Source organism: Protopterus annectens, chromosome 4.part0 (genome assembly GCF_019279795.1).
Source record: "Protopterus annectens isolate FY-2018-M chromosome 4.part0, PAN1.0, whole genome shotgun sequence".
Classification (NCBI taxonomy): Eukaryota; Metazoa; Chordata; order Ceratodontiformes; family Protopteridae; genus Protopterus; species Protopterus annectens.
Window position 1 is genome coordinate 360,462,510 of NC_056733.1, and position 6,000 is coordinate 360,468,509.

The window sequence follows — 6,000 nt, forward strand, 5'->3', positions numbered from 1 at the left end:
ATTTGCGTTTGGATACTCCTTCTGGGCCCATCTCATTTGCTCACTCAACTAAGTGCAGTGAGATCATATTCTGATTTTAGGCACTCCTACTGTGTACAAAGAGAGCATCTGGGAAACAGAAAAAAAAATTAAGCTTGTTTCCTGCCTTTCCTGTTAAGTGGTATAGACTATTTGTAGGCTTCTGAGCCTCCAAGCACTTCTGTGTTGGAGGGAAGCCTTCTAGCTTAGTTTTATTTCTTATAACTAGCCAGTTTTCTAGTTTCAGCACTCAAATCTGTTTCTTTGATCTCAGCACTTGTTCAGAAAAAAAAAATCATCTGCTTTTACTGTACTTGTGTTTCTACCTACTTTATTTTACTTTTGCATCATCTTAAAAGTGCTCAATTATATTTATTACTGCTTGGTGTAACTCATTCTAAGCCTTTTGGTTTAAACACTTGGGCTTCGGATCAGTTGTTTTGCACTGAAAGGGTTTGTGGTCTGCACTGTAGTGGCAGAACAGGTAGCTTACATCCTTCTAGGTTGGGAACTGCTGATTGAGGGCTCAGTGTCTGCTATTCTAAAAGTGTATTCATTCTGGTTTAAGCCCTTGGGCTTTCAGGCCAGTTATTTTACATTAAGAGGGTTCGTGGTCTGCACTCTTGTGGGAGGAGAGGTTGGACTCTGCCCTTCTGAGCTGGGAATTTCTGGTTAAAGGCTTATAGTGCATGCATATCTGAACTGCTTCTTACTGAAGTTGGTGCACCTTGTTTGCTGTGGCATAGACTGGATTCGGGCCTGCTGGATCTAGCTTTGTTTGTGTAACTTGAGCACTAATCCAGGCATTCTATAAAGTATTCAATTGTATTTATTACTGCTTGGTAGTAACTTGATTAAAGTGTAGCTATCATTCTAAGTCTTTTGGATTAAGCACTTGGGCTTCAGACCAGTTGTTTTACATTAGGAAGGTTTGTGGCATGCACTGTGGTGGCAGAACAGGTAGCTTTCATCCTTCTAAGTTGGGAACTGCTGATTGAGAGCCCAGTGTCTGTTATTCTTAAAATGTATTAGTTCTGGTTTAGGCACTTGGGCTTCAGGCCAGTTATTTTACATTAAGAAAGTTTATGGTCTGCACTCTTGTGGGAGAAGAGGCTGGACTCTGCTCTTCTGAGCTGGGAATTTCTGGTTAAAGGTTTATAGTGCCTGCATATTTGAACTGTATCTTACTGAAATTGGTACACCTTGTTTGCTGTAGCATAGACTAGATCCAGGCCTGCTGAATCTAGATTTGTTTATATGCTTGTTGTTTGTTTGCTTGTTATTTCCCTGGAACGCTAATTCCAGCTAATACGTGGCTTCTCAGCACTTCTGTGGATCACTAGTGATATCTGCATTGCTTACTGTACTTATTTCCTTGTTTCACTTGAAAGAAAGTTACTGTTTGTCGTTTTTGCATTTAAGTTACCTGTAACACATTGCACTTAAGTTACCTGGCACTTGCACGCTAAAGCAATTATATAAGTCAGCACTAAAAAATAAAAGCACTACACCCTCACTCCCCACTGGCCCTTGTTTTCAATTATTAAGGAATTCCCAATATTATTCTAGCATGTCCAAAGGTCAGTTGTCAATCTCCTCTCCGGTCCAGTTGGTGAATCTGGGAATCTTGAGGCAATGTTACAACTGCCTCATGTACACAGACAACCCTCTCCTCCTCCCAACAAATTCCAACACATGTGAGAGATGCAACCATATAGCCAAACTGGAGGCTAAGCTCTCTCAACTCAGTACTGGCATAACCAGTCAGGAGGAGAAGGAAACCACTCACTACAATTCCAGTCTCACATAGACCTACCACGACAGCAAACCAAACACATAATCACACAAAACATACCGAGGCTCTAAATAAAGATCTGCCTAAGCAGCAGAGACCTCCAAAGCAGACACCCAAGAAACCGCTACTGCAAAACAAAACATGTGCAACACATATCTCACAAAGCCTGTGTGCTGAACAGTCACAGCCCTTAAGACTAAACAACACACCTGATACACTTGTAATAGGTGACTCTATCGTCAGGCACACTGACATCCCGCTCACCAGGCTGAACAAGGAGAGGGTCACGGTGAGCAGCCTGTCGGGCGCTAGGATCCGCCACATAACACAAGCACTCAGGTCACTCCAAGGCAAGTACAAATATGACTCAGTCATTGTCCATGATGGTGTGAATGACCTGAGACGTACCTCCCTGGACTACATGATAAGAGACATAAAGGAGCTCTCTGAGCATGTAGCCCAGGCCGGTATGACCCTGACCTTGAGTAGCATCTTACCCTCACCAAGAATGATGCCACAATATGAAGACAAGATGATCAATTTCAACAATTGGCTTAAGTACTGGTGTCATTCAAAGGGGATCCAATGCCTGTCAGCTTGGGATGATATGCTAGACAAGCCACGATGCTTCGCTAGGGACGGCTTGCACCTGTCACCCTGTGCCGGATATTGGCAAAGGCTCTTGCTACCCCCATAGTGCCTTTTTAGGCAAGGCTCAAAGACAAACCCACCTCCATAGGTATCACAAGGGATAAGAAACTAAGAGTAATGCTACTCAACGCCAGAAGTCTAAACCTCAAGATGCATGCACTCGAAACTCTCCTTAGCATGGAGAACATCGATATCTGTGCAGTAACAGAAACCTGGTACAGGGCTCTGGAGAGCACCCCAGCACTACCAGGTTATACCTCATACCATGCTTTTCGGCCCCAAAACTTGGACCGAACCACAAAAGGAGGGGGAGTATCAATATTCATCAAAGATACCCACACCTCCAGGTTGGTGGCAAAGCACGAAGCATCAGAGACTATCCATGTGCAACTAACAGTGGGTAAAACTGCCTTCCAGTTTATAGCCTGCTACAGACCACCCTCCCAAACCCAGGAACCCCACTCGGCCTTTCTGAGAACACTGGAAAATATGAAGGTCTCTCCAAACACCATTATATTTGGCGACTTCAACTACCCAGACATAGACTGGGAGCATTACTCTAGCTCCAACACCCTAGCCCAAAGGTTCCTAGAATTTATAAACTCATATGCTATGGAAGAACTTGTTACCACTCCCACAAGAGGGGAAAACATACTGGACCTGATCATCACCAACATGGGGACTCTATGCTCCAGACCAGAAGTGTATCCCTCACTGGTAAGATCAGACCATAAACTAATCTCACTGGATATTCACATCCCGACCCCACCCCCTGCCCAGAAAATCACAGTGAAAAACTTCTCTAAAGCAAATTTCGCACTCCTCAAAACCGAGGTGGAATCCTTCAAAGCCCCCGGGCATGTGGAAAATACGGCCCAGACCGCAGAATCCTTTATAAACACATTCTATGAACATCTTTAGGAATGCATGGATCATGCGATCCCAAATAAAACCAAGACCCAATCTTCCAAAGGCAGACGTCCTGTCTGGTGGACCCCAGCCATAAACAAACTATACAATAGAAGGAGGAAGCTACTAAATGATAGAGCAAAATCCCAAAAAGGGAAGGCATCACTGATCAGTAATAGCAAAAAACTATGGGCACTCATAAAATTGTCTAAGGCCAGCTTCGAGAGAAAAATTGCACAAGACACTAAGGATAATCACAAGGCTTTCTTTAGTTATGTTAGGAACCTGGGTGGTAATTCCCAGATATGCTCAGAATTAGTCCAAAATTACATAAAATACACTGAACCCACAGACATTGCCAACATCCTAGCTGACAGGTTCAGCGCAAACTTCTCCCCCCCCACCACCAAAAGGGCAAATATCTATCCCAGCAGAGTGCTGCCCCCCTGATATCTCAAATGCTCAGGTAAGAGCCGCCCTCTCCAAAGCAAAAAACACAGCATCAATGGGACCAGACGGTGTCCCGGGCTGCATCCTACATGAACTCCAAGAAGAGCTAAACCCAAACATAAAACTACTGTATCTCAGCCTTACTACAGGATATGTGCCCAAAGAGTGGCGTACAGCAACAGTGGTCCCTCTCCATAAAGGTGGTGCCTCAACGGATCCTGGAAACTATCACCCCATAAGCCTGACTAGCTTGGTCTGCAAAGCTATGGAAATTATCATCATGGACCTCATAAATAAAGATATTGGGGACCTACAGACACTGGGTCCTACCCAGTTCAGCTTTGTTAAGGGCAGATCCTGCCTCTTAAACCTGGTTGATTTCTTTGAAACAGTCACCAAGGCCATTGACGAGGGGAAGGTGGTCCACACAGCTTACCTAGACCTTGCAAAAGCCTTCGATACAATACCCCACTCGGGCATTATAGATAAGCTCACCAGTTTAAATATAAACCCCTATGTCACTAGATGGATTGCAAACTGGCTCAAGGATAGAACCCACATGGTTAGAATTGCTGGAGCCATGTCAGACTCCAAACCAGTTACAAGTGGTGTCCCACAACGCTCAGTCCTGGGACCTCTCTTGTTCGGTGTATATTACTCGGAGGTACAGGCCAACACGGAAGGACTGTGTTTGACCAAGTTCACAGATGACTGCAAACTGGGCGCCATAATCGACTCTCCAGCTGACACAAGCATCCTCCAAAAGGGCCTCATAGAAAGAGACAACTGGTGCCAGAGCCATGGCCTCAAGCTAAATTCCAAAAAGTGTATAGTCATCCCCTTTGGCAAAAACAAAGTGCCCACAAATTACCACATAGGTGGTAATCCATTAAGTACAGAAGAAGTAATTAGGGACCTGGGGACCCAAGTTGATAGCAATCTCTCATTTGACAACCACGTGGCCAAAGTGGTTAGAAAAACATTTTATATAGCCCACCTAATCATGAAGGGATTCACATCTAGATCAGGGGAGGTCATCGTGCCTCTTTACTCATCCCTCATCAGGCCCATAATTGAGTTCAATGCCCCTTTTGGGATGTACCTTACCAGGCACCTGCAGCAACTGGAAAGACCCCAAAAGTACCTCACCAAGAGGATCAAAGGGCTCAAACAGATGCCATATGCTGCCTGGTTAAAGAAACTCCAGCTCTACTCAGTGGCATACCGCCTGTTCAGAGGCGATCTGTGCCTGACGTATAAAGCCATGTCCAACCCGGAATTAATGGATATGCTGCACCTCAGAAAATCCAAATCCCATCGAACTACGTGCTCGAGAGACTTGAACCTCAGCACTGAAATAAATAGGACATGCTGGAGGGACAGATTCATAACCCAGGGGCTCCCTTCACTCTGGAATAAAATCCCAGTCCAGGTTAGGCAGAGTCCCTCATTGACTCTCTTCAAGAGGAATCTTGATGAGTGGATTGGAGATCATAGGTTTACCGGTATCACTTCTGTGTCACTGTTAGACAGAGGCACAGTATACTAACCTCTAAAAAGGGCATAGCAAAATAAATTTAAAATGTGGTAAAAGCCAAACACACTCTGGCTAGGCTTATAAATGCCCTAGGGCAGATAGCCTAGTATTAACCTATATATAAATATATATATACATATACATACATATATATACATACATATATATATATATATATATATATATATATATATATATATATATATATACACACACACACACACATATATATATATATATATATGTGTGTGTGTGTGTGTGTGTGTGTGTGTATAGATGGTTCTTTCAGAAGGTCGAATGGCTGAAATCTCAAAATGCATATGGTCGAGACCATATGCTCGAAATTTCAGAAGCTCGACCTTCTGAATGGGGATCGGCATACAGCGCAGAATGGGAAATTTCCCATTCTGTGCTGTAGTGCGATCTCAGAATTGGAATAAATAAGTAGCGGGGGGTGTGAGGGGTGCAGGGGGGCTTGCCCTCCTGCAGAAACATTGTTTTGTGTTTTGCTGTTTTTGTTTATTTCCCTTTTGGAAGGTCGAGCTTCTGAAATTTGAGTATATGGCTTTGGCCATATGCATTTCGAGATTCCAGACGTTCGACCTTCTGAAGGGGAACTTTTTTTTTTTTTTTTTTTTTT